General features: G+C 35.4%; 1 protein-coding gene across 10 annotated transcripts in view; it reads left to right on the forward strand.

Annotated features, from left to right (window-relative positions):
* Positions 1-6,248: 6,248 nt before the first annotated feature.
* Positions 6,249-14,549, forward strand: part of znf618 (zinc finger protein 618) — a 44,708-nt gene continuing 36,407 nt past the window's right edge. For 8 of the 10 annotated variants that reach the window (XM_032569788.1, XM_032569796.1, XM_032569791.1 and 5 more), the window contains exon 1: positions 6,663-6,806. The gene's annotated coding sequence lies outside the window, so the exon portion shown is untranslated. The other 2 variants (XM_032569790.1, XM_032569789.1) reach the window with 2 other exon arrangements.

Consider the following 14,549-nt stretch of genomic DNA (forward strand, 5'->3'; position numbering starts at 1 on the left):
GATTTTATATATGAAAATATAAACACAGGAATGAACCACTGACTGCTGTTCTCAAAATTAATGTCCTAAAATACCAGAGTTGACCTATGACTTTATCTCTTCTAAGAAATATCTGTTAATGAAACATCAAAATATAATAAGCTTATATTTTCTAAAAAATTGCGAAATATTCCGATGTCCAAAGTGGGAGTTACCAGCTGAGGGAATCAGAAGTTGTTGTTTGAAAAAACTCATTTCGACTATTTCAGACAGCTAAGAGATAATGATCAGAAAAATACATATTTTTGAATACTCTTGTCTTTTTCTCTACTTAAATGATAAGAAATCCACTGTTGAAGAAAACTCATATCAATGCCAAAAGTCATGTGGGAGACTGCATGGTCAAGTGGAAGAAAGTTCTTTGGTCTGATGAGACAAAAATTTAGCTTTTACCCCATCAGACAAGATGCAATGACACCAAACAATGCACCTCACCCAACATGAAGCATGGTGGTGGCAGCATCATGTTATGTGATGCTTTTTGGGCCCAAGATGGCTTGCAAAGGTAAAAGGTAAAATAAATGCAGCAAAAAATAGAAAAATCATGAATGACTATTTGCAAGAGAACTTTGTCTTCAAAGTGTATTTATTTTCCAGAAAAACAATTGCCTGAAGCATACAGCTAGAGCTACACAGTCAAGTCAAAGACAAGATCTCAATCTCACAATTCATGGCAGGACTTGAATAGAACTGTTCACAGCCGATCTCCACGCAACCTGATCAAGCTTGAACAGTTTTACAAAGAAGAACGAAGTAAAATTGCAATGTAAAAGTGTCATATAACATTAACTGGGATCCTCACTAGGTTTTTGTTAATAACAAACCAAATCCTGTCATTCATTTATGTAGTCATCCACTGACACTGATTAGAAGGCTCCTTATCTAAATGTCCATTTTGGAGAGCCCAAAGTATGAACCCATCCTCTAATACACTCAGTTTTGTGAGGATGATTGCAGCCTGCGGTCTTGACTCCCCAATGACCAAACATAAAAACAACTATCAAGGACTAAAATTGGATAACTATAATTAGCATTGGCAAGGATACTGCTGTAATCAAATTCATTCTGGGCAACAGAGGCTTGTGTGTTTTATTCTTAGTGTCCTCCTCAGCCTCTCTAGGCTTCTCATGCATACACAAATGTAGGAGGGTTAGTCATTTTCTACCCTATCATAACTATAATTACAATAGGTGTTCTTGTCTAATCAGGTGCTCAGAATGTAAGTGTAGGGATGGCAGGTCAACCTATTATGGGCTTCTTTTGTGGGCTTTGTGCTATATTCATGGTGTGCAATCTAGTGAAGAGGAAAACAACCAGCAGCCTTTGATTAAATGCATGGTGCCTTTGAAAAGAACATGACCAAAATGCTATAAAAATAGAAAAAGAGCTACCCATGCTATTGTGTAATGCCTTTTTAGAGCACAACAGGTTAAATGTCACACTTGGGATTTTAGAAATATGTTTTAACTATAAAATATATCCCTCATCACATAAAATGTGATGAGGGTGATAAAGCTATGGAGAAAAGAAGATGACAACATTCTTGTATGGCTGTGATATCATCAAAGCTATTTTATTATCATATCTTCTTACTAACATTACATAAGAAAAATTAAGAAATCACATGATTAATTATGTTTGTAATATTACATTATATGCCTAAATTAAACACATGATCCTTTATTGTGACTCCATATGACAAACTGTAAAACCACATCTTCTAAATTAGTCACAAAATAACTATTATACTGTTTTAGTAGTCATTTTAGCAATGAGATTCAGCTGTTTTCCTTTCTACACAGACATGGAAGAATTTTGGTTGAATTTGACAAAACGTGCAATTAGGTGTCAAGGTCAACAAACACCAGCCTGGATCACCGACTACTTTTACTTCTCTGAGGTCAGCCTGCAATCACTGTTTTCCTGGACCAACAGGAGGATCCTCTTCATTGGACTGGACAGTTATATTCAAGCCTGTCACATTTGAACTGGTAATAGAGATTAGTCAGAGGTTGCATCACTGTGTTTGCTGATCTGTTATAGCATGTGCTAAAATAATAAAAGTTGTCATCTTTGTGTTTAGCTTAAACATGGTTATCAGATTTAATATGTCCATCTAAAAAAACAAACAATGTGTATGTGTGCCTATTGTCTATATCCACGTCATTGCTGCCTTCAAGTGCTAAGATGTCGGTGTGCTTTTACGACTTTGCATAAACCTTGAAATTAACTGAGGTTCTTTTGTGTTTCTGTTTGTAAAGAATTTATGTTTTATGGTAGTGGAGTTATATCACCACTGAAACATTGAGCAGCATATTTCAGTGTCATGTTTTGCTATTTGCTAACCTTCACAATCCTCTGAGGCTTGAATTCCCCGTTCAATTTCCCAGTAGCAAAAATAAAGTTTAAAACCACGAAAGGTCATTACTGTAGAAGCTGGTTGTTCACAGAGTGCTGAATCCAAGCATACTTATACAAGGTTGAGTGGAAAGAAAATGTGTGGTAGAAAAAGATGTATCAGCAACAAGGAGAACTGTCAAGAAAAAGCCATTCAAGAATTTGTAGGGGCTACTCAAGGAGCGGACTGAGGCTGGAGTCAACACATCAAGAGTCACTTGATGCGTTTGCAGCCCATGTTGATATTTGCAACATGGGCTGCAAAAGTCACATCCCTCGTATCAAGCCACTCCTGAACCAGCGCCAATGTTAGAAGTGTCTTACCTGGAACAGAAATAAATGAACTGTTGCTGAGTAGTCCAAAGTGAAGCTTGAATTTAATTTGGAAATCAAGGTCCCAGACCCTGGAGGAAGAGTTGAGAGGCACAGAATTCACTAGTGTGACACTTCCACAGTCAGTGATATGAGATTTTACATTCCATGTGAAATAAGTCTACCTAATATACATGTATGAGCTTTGGTTTGTCAAAGGAGTGACAGAAAATGTAACTTTATATATATATATATATATATATATACATACAACATTTTCTGATTTTTATTTTAACACAGTGAAGAGAAACACATCTTTCCAATCTGCATTTGTGCACTACTTTGACTTATTTTATCACAAAAAAATTAAGTACACTGAAGCTGAGGCTCTAGTGTGAAAATGTGTAAAAATCCAGGGAGTATGGACACTTTTGAAAGTCACTATACCTTACAAGGTGGGCTAGGTAACTCCAGAGTCTGGTGCTACTGTGTCAAATAGTACATACAATTAAGGCCAAAAGGACAACTTTGGTCCCAACATGAGTAAACATTTAGTTTTTTCTCAATGCTTTCAGTTTATTAAGTTTAAAAAATTATTAACTGTTGTCCAACATACTGACTGCAATGTGGAATGTTCTTAAGAGTTAGGAAATGTTTACCTTAAATGAATAACTTCACTGTGCAATGTTTACACACCCTAAAGCTGCAGCACAAGTGGAGTCATAAAGTCAGGAAATTTAGTTATAAAACAATATTTGTTATAAATTGGCCAAAATTAGCCATGATATGATTGTGACCGTACAAAAGCAAGAAACAAAACCACCAAGACTAACAGAGAATTATCGTGCTTCACTGCTATCAATTGTGATCACTTTTTTCTCTGACAAAGGCCTGCTAAAAAGTTAAATACATAGGCCTAACTTTAGACATTAAAAATGTGCAAACTTCTATAAAATGTATTTAAAATGATTGACAGGTGCACATTAAAATCTGATTTTCTTTCACCATGAAATGGTTGTAGACTGAAATCAATTATTGGAGACAATGGAGAAATTAAAAGTTATGAAAATATAGATCTCTTAGAAGCTTTTATATGTTAAAAAATCCCAATGTGCCACAAAAGGAGATCTTATGTAAGTTGTTGTGATCTTCCAATTAGTTATTTTTGTCAAACTTTACAAGACCTGAATTGTTTTGGGAATTGCCACCTAATTTATGTAAAAGCTCTTGAGCATCCTGCCAGGGTACAGTGGCTCTCAAACCAAAGTAGGTCATAAAGAAAAAATAGCCCAGTTGTTGTCAGCCCCCCTCACCTGTTGGTTCCTCTGCTGCTTCTAGGAAGATTTTTCAAAAACTAGGCTGGGAGGAGGTCAAGACAACCTTGAGCTGTGAAAAAATGGACAGGAGATAGGTTTTTTATATATAACAACACAGTAACATCTGCTCATTCCAAATCTTGAAGCTGCTAGACATTTGAGCAATATTCAGAAAGACTGAAACTGTGGATACTTGAATTCTCTCTAATTTTTTAGGGTTGCTCAAAATAAGCAGCTTTGCAGTGGTATTCATTTTTTTCACATTTTGTTACACCTAAGCTTCATATTTTATCAGGATTTCATAATGCACACCAATACCAAGTAGCGAATAAATATAAAAGGAAATGAGAATGATACACAGTTTGCCCCGAACTGTGTATTGATATCTTAAACTACCTGCAAATTTCTACAGCATAAATCTCGATTTAATCTCTTTTTATAAAAATAAGCCTCCACGCAACACTTTCAATCAGAAACATTTAAATAGTCTTGCAGAGGAACAACACAGAAGCCAAGCAGTAAAAATGCTCATTATGACAGTTTGATGACATTATATAGGATAGCATTTTACTTTATGTCAAAATATCTAAACTAGTATCTGGTTTGAGGGAACAGAATCGAAAATATTTTTTAGAAGAGGCAGCAGGGGATGGTAGAGAGCAAAAAAGAGTGTTTGTAATAGACGGGATCACTGGCAGGCAACCGTCTAAATTTGTGTGCTCCTGCCCTCTGCTGGGCACAAATAGTGGCTGCATCAACCGATGGACATAAACAGATGGTAGATTTTAAATGAAGAAATAAGAAAAAAATCAATGCAAACGAATAAAATAAAAAATAAAAAAAATAAAAATTTATGGCACATGACAAAACAAAAAAACATTCCGATAATAGCAGACAGAGCTATAAAGATAAATGATTCATCCAACAATGATTTTATAACAAAGTGGAAACACATAAATCAACTTTGCATAGATTTTCAGAATGTAGTAAGAGTTGCTATAATTAAGGTAAACGTTATTTCAGAGTGGATGCAGAAAAATAAAACGCAAAGTAACAAGCCATAATAATCAATTACCACATCATTCTGAGCAACATTAATAGCCCTATTCGTTATCTGCTTTGATCTCCTCCACAATTTTCAAAACTCTGCTTGATAAAGTGCTTTTGTCATTTTCGTATAAGGGGCACACTTAAGAGATTGTTTTCATTTATTATCCTTTATATATGAGCTTGGCTGCGTTTACAATATTTACTTGTCATGTTTTGTTTCTTATTGTGATTATGGCAAAGCACATCAGTGAGCAAGCAAAATCTAAAAGTATGGGAAAACAATCCTCCCAGAAAAACCAACTTAGATCAACTTGGCATCTTAGGGAGCTTTTTTTTTTTTTGCAAGTGATAAAACAATTGCCATAATGATAATGTAGTGTTACCATTTATGTATTATTTACATTTGCATTGATCTGTAAATTCAGATTTTAAAAAGTAATATTTGTAGTTATTATTACTATTATGTGCATACTATTACATAAAATCTGTATTAACACTGTAGCAAATAATTATCTGTAACTTTACTGAATATAAAAAAACAATATACTTACAACGCTGTATCAAAACTCTTAAAACTCTGCGTTAAATCTAATTCCTAAGAAACAAATACTGGAAACATATTTTAGGTTAGAGCAATACTCAAGTTCAAAACTTGTTGGTCTCCAAGCAAACAAACAAACAAACAAACAAAAAAATTGTGAATTCTTCAAGAATGTGATTTTGAAAAGAGAATTTGTTGGCCAACAAAAACTTGCTCTGAAAAAAAAACCGTAAGCCAAACTTGTGCAGGTTGGTTTACATATATAAGCAATTATACCTAAAAAGTGACAATTAATTGTCAATTTTTTGTCAAATTGGGTTTTAAGAACAAACACGCATCATAAAACAATACATTTGTCTCACGGCTCGCTTACATGGTGTTAATTCAATGTACAGTTATGTTTTTTTTAGATTTGAATTACATAACATTACATGAAAACTGTATCAGATTGACTATTTATTTTCAACCAGCCGTAAATTTCTAATAAACTTCCATCTATTCGTTTTTGTTAAGTCTCTTTTTTCCCCCTGTGCAGCTTCACAGTTGGCCAACCTATTTTTTTCTGTCTCCATCCCAGACTTTTTTTTTTTTCTCTTTTCTTTTTTTTTTTTCCCCATGCAGGCTAATATTCAGGCCGGCGCTGCAATTTCAGAATCTGCCCTTGTATATGGCGGACGAAAATTTCCACAGGAGGAACCGCAACACTAACCCCCTGTGCACAGCACAGACGGAACGGCTCGACGAAGCCGTCAAACCCCTCGAATTCATTACCCAAATACGCCATCACGCTTTACTAAAATGTAACGTAGCGGGTCGCAAGAAAGGGAAAAACCGCTATGGTGAAATTTTTTTTATCATTTGGAATTTCTCATAACTAATTCAGAAATTTTTTTTTTTTTTTTTTTTTTGAGGAAGCAGTTTTTGTGCCGTCACCTCTGGTCGGGGAGGGAGGATTTTCTGGAGCAGTAGCCTGTTTCGCATGAGCTGCATCGCATTTAGAGGTATGTCAAACCACTGTTTTCGTTTTTTCAGATTTAAAAATCTTAAATTTCAGAAATTTTCGTTGCGGATATCAAGTTTTACCCTCCTCTTTTTACACGACAAACGAGCACAGGCAGCCTCTTTGCACTACTGTTCGCCTCTACAACCAGGTAAATGGCTTTTTAGCAATTTGAATAATCTGTTGATGTTATTTTTTTGGAGGGCTAAAATTTTTTAGTAATGAAGTTGCAGTGAAACTGCCGCCGTGTTGTTTGTGCAGCTAGTTTGCGCACACGTCCGCCCAGGTAAAAACGCCGTTTATTTCGATGGGAGCAAGCCGGACCAGGCGAGAGTGGCAACATGAAGGACGATGAGGGGAGGAACAATCTGAAACACAAAAACCTCCTGCAGCCATGTTTTGTGAATTTTCCTGCAAATTTGAGCAGAGCTCTAGAGTTGCCTTTCTTGTCGTCAAACAGCACTACTGCTATCACCGCTGTGTGTTCTGATGTCTCATCGTTTTGTCGTGGATAAACGAGAAGAAGACGAAAGCGTCCTGATTTAAAAAAAAAAAAAAAACTGTTTCGAAATGTGTTTTTAAACAAATATAGGGTTTAAAATCAATGCGCCAGTGGCGCCACCTGTAGGTAGTCATTTTTTTTTTAGAAAATTAGAAAATGTAACGAGATTGGTTGTGCGACTTAATAATAATACATTTTACATTTCAATATTATTATGAAATAACAATATTATTGTGGAATAATATTATGATGTTTTGTAATGCTTTCATTTTTTGTGTGGAAAAAAAAGTATAATTTTAGCCCTTTCAGTTATTTTCATATGAATTTCCTAATCTTGAACGTTTCCTAATCTTTCAAATCTTTGGCATCTACAAGTAGAAAACTACAACTGCTTGCTCAGTTATAAGTCTGTAATATTTGCATTTTGTGCCAATGGAATTTATTTGCAAAGATTGAAGCTGTGTAGACAGGGGAAAAATGTATCCGAGGTGAACTTTATAGCACTGGAAGAAGAAAGGAACATGTCAGCATAATTTGAGGGCAGGAAAAACAATCACAACCAGTGCCTGTACTGTTTATATTAATCCTGCAGACGCCAAACAGTTTTCCCATCTTGCACGGCTTGCTTTTTATTTTAATGTGAGGGGGGAAACTGCAAGAGGCCTTTTTTTTTTTTCTGTGGGTGATTTTAATGCTGACCTTCAAAAATCTTTATTCATTCAGTTCCGAGAGCTTGTGGGGGAAAATGTATGGTCAGTATGCAAAATCTGAGTGTAAATTTTGACCTTTGCTTAAACAGTCTAATCAAAATGCAAGAGTTCTTGTTTGACTATGAAACTGCAAAGAGACAACCACTGTCATTCATGAGTTCAATAGAGTTGGTGATAAGAATGTTTATATGACATATGCTTATGAAAACAAGTAGTAGGTCATTACACTCTTGAGAATAAAACAAAGTGAACTTTGGTGAATTAAAGTTTAGATGCATACGAGAAAAATAAGAATTTTGATAATTAGTAAACTATCTGTATTATGATATCAGTTGGGCTAGCTTAACTCCAAGGCATATGTATCAACACAGAAGATTTTCTAAAAAAATTGGGAGGATTATGTGATTCCCAAAGTTGAGTTCAGTACTTCATTGGGTCTTAGAAATGTGGAGTCTTTGGGTGCTCTTTAGCAATTAATGTAAATAACCAAAATGATCAAACAAGCAAAATCTAACAAGCAAAAAAAGTAAGGAAAATATGTTGGTAGTTGTGGTTTTTTGTATTTTCATCATACCTCTTTTTAATTCCCTTAACAGTAATGCCTGCACGACACAAATATATCGCTATGTCATCTACAATATCGAAAACGACTGTTTTGAATGCAGTAATTGTCAGCTAACATATTTTAGGTTTGAGGAACTTGATTTTTTTTTTTTTTTACATTAATTTAAAATTAGGCAGTGTGACAACAGCATATGCTCACACCAGATGCAAATTGTATTGTCCACTAAGCTAAGGGTCACAGAGTGATTGAAGCACCAATGAGAAAAGAGGGGATAGATGAAAACGGGCGTATATTGTAATTGATATCGTCATCACAGCTTTTACCAATCGTAATATTTTCTAATATCGTGCTGCCCTAGTCTCTTCCACTGTTATTTGTGGCATCACAATCATTTGGGAATCACTACACAAACCTCACAGTAACCAGTTAATGTGCGGTTTGGTTCTATCCCAGGTAGTGAGCTTTTCCATTATACGGTCTGTTCCTCACTATAGTGGGCGGGCCATGAGCGGCAGCAGCTGTGGTCAACTCTTTGCTGATGTTTACAGTGAGACTCATCAATGGAGAAGGTTGTGGTTCTGATGGACTCAAATAAACCTAGATATTTAATTTTGTCTTATAGAAATTCATTGCTGGCCAATGCATAACGGTGAAGATGCAGATTAGCAGATTATTTTGCAGTACAAATACTGCAAATATATCTATATTCTGGCACTTTTACTTTTTTAATTTGCAGCCTTTTGGATTTAGGTAACGATGTAAACCATCACACCAAGTTGATATTATGTAGTTTCGGTGTTTCACACAGTCTGCGCAAAACTACAACTGACCACAGCTTCAGCGTTTCTCTTTTCTTTATTGCTGCCCGTTCTTCAGATAAACAAGCTGCTTGCAGGTTTGCTAAATCACTGTCGTACCTCTCCAAAATTTAAAGCATGTGTTCCTAGCGCTGCTCTTGACTAAACTCATATTTACACTTCTCCGTACTGAGAAGTTCTCTGACAACAGACCGCATGTCCCCGGTCTATAGCTAAACTATAGTTTTGAGTTTGCTGTGCGAGCCGGTCAACTAATGCAGTCAGCTGTCAAATTGCTTTCGACGCAGTACTCGACTAGTACTACCCCTGAAGCAGGTGTGAAAATCTTAAAACAGCCACACAGAGCTGGACCAGATCTGCTAATGGAAAATTAGGAAAATTAATCTGGTGGATCGGGACCGAACCAGTTGGAGGCGGTCTAGTGGAAAAGCGCCTTAGAGGACCTAATGTGGTTTAGAAACAATATAAAATTAAAGTCTGTTTAGAATATTGGTGGGCAATCCCAGTCCTCAAGGGCTGGTGCTCTGCAAGTCTTAGATGTCTTCTCCCTGGTCCTACACACTTCAATCAAATAGCTGAATTACCTCCTCAGTGCAGTAATGTTCTCCAGAGTGCTGCTAAGGTCTGGGGTCTATACGAATGTATACAGAATGCGAAAAAAAAAAAAAAGAAAATTGGAAAGATCTGCACATGAAGGTCTTTGTTGTAAGTTATGCCTTGTGAAATTATGACTTTTTTTTATGGAAATCTTAACATTCTTCGCTTAAAAATTAACCTTTAAGTTGAAAGGTAAGCCGCATTCCTGCTTGTTGATGCTTATATGAGGAAAAGCCGAGCTTAGACTGGGATCAGTGAGGTCACTGGTTTAGATGAAGAGGTAAAACTTCTCTTTGGTCTCTGAGAAACAAGATGGTGGAAGATTAAATCACTCGCCTCAGGGTAGAGGTTTTGAAACATAGTTGCTGCTCACATTGTCATAAAGTTGGTGCAGATGTATCAGGTATCTGTTTCTGGAAAACATAAAAAAATAGTTTGTGTTTATTTTATTTTTTTTTCAAATGCATAATTCCAGATTTATTCTTAAATATATGGGGAAAAAAATATGCATACTGTTAAGCCGAATGTTCTGTTTATTTCCATAGTGGCATGTTGGAAATGTCTGAAAAATGGCTTCAGTTAAATTAGTCTCAGGGGATAGGTTTTTAAGGGCGGGGAGTGCTGCATTAAAAAATTCTGTACATTCCGCACATTTTTTTTCTTCCTTTATAAAAATGAACGTTATTGCTTTCATGAATAATGCATATGGATGTTCAGTTGCTGCAGCGATGAAAATTAGGCCTGTTTACGTGCTGTGGTTATATACACACACAAGCTTTTTTTTTTTTTTTCCCTCAGCCGTTTCTAGAGGTAGAGCAGAGCCTGAGTAGCTTTTCTGAAAATACAAATTTTCACCAAAGCAAATCTCATTTCTTTGAGTGAAAAGAGGAGGGGGGGGAAACTCCCGCGGGTTTAATGAATCCATAAATCACAATAGTGCCAGGTTTGCTGCGGCTGCGTCAGCGTGCAGTGTAATTTTGATTTTCATCAAAAATTTAATCTGCCAGCCTACAAGGGTTTAGCAGCAGTCCGGATGCAGCCCTGAATTTCTAATTTTAGGGGCCTGATCTTTCAGGATTTATTTTTGTATAATTCAACACTGCTTTTCAATATCTCTTGTTATTAAATTTTAATTCGTGGCATTAACATATAGATTGAAAAGGTTTTTATGGGTTTTTTGAGTGTATGCTGATGGAATTTTACTAGACGACACAGTTTCTTTTTCCAGAACATCCCATGTGTGTATGTATGTGTGAAAGCGAGAGACAGCGGTGGTGGAGTTTATCCATTTCTTTGCATTATTGCTTTTTGAAATCGTTGGTCATACACCATCTTGGAATATATTTACTACCGAGGACAGAGAACTTTGTATTTGATTAAAGAAATGGAAAATGCAGGCATTAGTGTGAAGCAGGTTTTGGTGAAGTCCAGCTCCTAGTCGCTCACTCTGCTCTGGATAATATAAACATGCAGTCAAAGCAGTGATTGAAGTGACCCCCCTCCCCCTCTGCCACCCCTCCCTCCTCTCTCCTTTTTCCCCTGTTTTTGCTGATTCCTATTTTAATCCCTCCAGAGTGGAAACATTTTTATGAGCGTTAAGCAAATTTGTATTTTATATTTGGAATCTTTTTTTTCCAGCCTGTTAAACATGCAGAGCTTTGGGACTTTAGGTCAAGCAACGCAATTTTGTAAAAATGAGAAAACCTCAGCAATTTAAAAACACAGTGATTGATAAACAGAATTATTGTGCAGAAACTCGTTTAGTATTACCCAAATATAGGCTGAGTATTTTAAGTACCTCTAGTAAGCACTGAATTTGAAGCAGAGTCCTGTCCTAGAGATGTTTTTCATATGCATAACCTCATTATGTTGTAGCCCAAGATAAATTTACCACATGATATTAATGCAGAAGTAAACGTGCACAGTTATGTGAAAATGAGGTTTTGCAAATCTGAATGCAATGACATAAACACACTCAGATGTCTATGTTGACATTGATTTTGTCTTTTGTTTTTAAAATGCATACTAAACAACATGAACATTTTCACATTTTGTCACATTGCATCCATGAACTCCATGAACTATTGTAGGATTTTATGGGATAGACCAACACGAAGTAGTGTGTTGAGAAATGAAAGACAAGAATATATTGTTTTCAAAAATGCTGACAAATAAAAATCTTAAAAGTGTGGCATGAATTTGTATTTATCCCAGGTGAGGTAATACTTTACTTCCTTCACTGTCAGCAGCAGCAGTGTTTAGTTGAATTCTTGCCTTTACTCTGTAGATTTACTCTAACACATATACATGTTTTGATCTAAACATGTTACTTTGTAAATGTAGATTTGCAAAACCAAAAATCAACTCTTTCATCTTCACAATTTTGAGTTTTTGTATGTCTGTTTATAACCTTTTACGATATACAGAAAGAGACATGAAGCCGATGTGCATCTGGTTTAGATTTTCTCTTGCCATCCTGCTGTAGGCTATGGTATATAGGCCGCCTCAGACTGTAAGAAAACATAGGCCAGATGGCAAATTTTGCATTTTGGCTTTAATTAGAGGAAAACAAGCCACATCCAACATTTTATATACTAATTTAGAGCCTGCATTAAAAATGGTACTCAAAACAGGTTGCGTCGGTGAGAAGGGAAGTGAACGTTTTCTGAAAGGAAAGCGTCGTTGGCATTATTTATCCTGATTTCAAGTGACAAAAGAGAAAGAAAGAAAAAATCTTTATTATTTAGCCTCAGGGAAGTTTGTTGCATAGTTCCTCCCACAGGTAAATTCATTAAGAGATCAGATCAAAAATCTTTTCAGTATTGATAAGTGAAAGTTTGCTCAGTTTCAGGCTTTTTAAGGACTGAAATTCAATAAAAAAAATTCTACTATCAGACTTTTTGAATTTTATGTTCAAAATTATTTGATGTAATTTAGCATACACTGCGTTTAAAAACGAGGCACTTTTATAATTTACAGCTATGTTCCTCCAGGAGTTCTGGGTATGTTTATTGGTCATCATGGTAAGACGTCTTGCTCCACACATCATTGCACTTAGACAGAACAAATAAATTCAGGATTTTAAAAGAAAACTAAATGCTTTGTTTGTTTTGTTTTTTTACCTAAAAAAGTACCGTACTCATAAATAATTATGAGCATTGGCCAAAATAATTATGATTTTTTGCACGAGCCCTACACAGAGTTTGTCAGACATTGCTTTCAACATTCGTAATAACCAGAAAACATATTAAACACAAAGAGTTCTGCTGCTGCAGTAAAAGGTAATGGTATATGGCAACATAATATTTATGTAGCAACATGTGTGCACTATTTTACTGTTTCAATGGGTTAAATAGAACATTCTAAGTACTTTCCTACCTATAAGCCATTCTGTACCCTACAGTTACCAATTTATGTGCAAAGCTTTGAGATGATTAATGACAAGAGTGACCAGAAGGAAAAAAATAGTACTGCTGGTCAATCTGTTTTCAATTTAATTAGGAAGTTTCTTTGGTCTTTGCCTTTTTGTTCTTTAATGAACAATTTTGCCTTTCTGGGCCCCGAACAGCAATTTAAATGAAACCATCTGAGAAGGAATGTGGCACTGGGTTAACTGGGATGCTTTTTTTAAGTATAAGAAGCATAACATTTTGCTTTGTGTTGTTGATATATTTAGGTAAATAAAATTTTTTTTTGTCCTAATTATTTTAGTGGTCTTAAGCAATAGTTATCTGCAATATCTTATGGTCCGTTGGACCTTGTCTGATTTTTTTTTTTTTTTTTAGCTTTGTGTTTGTACTTGACCTTAAGTCATTCAAGCGTAAAAAACATATCTCAAAGGATTACCCATTATTGTGTCTACTAATGCCAGAATGAAAAACTTTTAAAACTCTGTAGCTGCATCAGAGAGGAAGGTTGGACATTTAATTAAATCAAATAGCTAGACCAGTTGCTTTCAGAAGACAGTTATGGTTTAGGGAGACAGTTGAGCAGCAAAGGCCCTTTAAAGGAAAGAAGAACAGCTTAGGGGGTCTTAAAATTTTAAATTTGGTTATAAAACAAGTTTTATATCCAGGAAATAGAGTAACTTTAGAGTGATTGTAGATCCAGGAGAACCTGAGAACCTGATCCAGAAGAGTTTTCAGTTCAAAGGCAGAATCAGAAATTTATCTAAGCTAAATTTAGAAAAGTAGCCCACAGAGAAAACCTTTGCTTTTTACCTTATTTTAATTTTTGGTGCCTTGTTTGGTTTGTTGTTTATCTCAGCACATGTTGTAAATGAAACAAACATTTCTGCAGATATACATACCTGTAAATGAAGAATGTGGTATTTGCTGTTTTTAGTGGTTTTCCTCATTTTGCATTCAGAATCTACATGTATGTCATTCATAAAACTTGCTCACTTTGTTGTGGAAATCCACTCATTTTTCTTTTTGTTAATTTGTGACATAGAGCATTAGCAAGTTAACTTTTCTTAACTACAGGGCAAAACCTCATGTCTCTGTTTTTTGTCATTTTTGTTTTACTGATTGAATCACCTACCCTGGCAATTATTCACATCTGTGTGCGGTCCTGTTAGTATTTTCAAAAAAGTTTAGTTTTCAGATATATTAGTTTTACTATTTTTTAAATTGTAAATAAGTACACAGTAATATTCCAGCATTAACGGCCAAACAATTTTGCTGCAACTGTAATTCTTTCT

Source organism: Xiphophorus hellerii, chromosome 8 (genome assembly GCF_003331165.1).
Source record: "Xiphophorus hellerii strain 12219 chromosome 8, Xiphophorus_hellerii-4.1, whole genome shotgun sequence".
Taxonomy (NCBI): domain Eukaryota; kingdom Metazoa; phylum Chordata; class Actinopteri; order Cyprinodontiformes; family Poeciliidae; genus Xiphophorus; species Xiphophorus hellerii.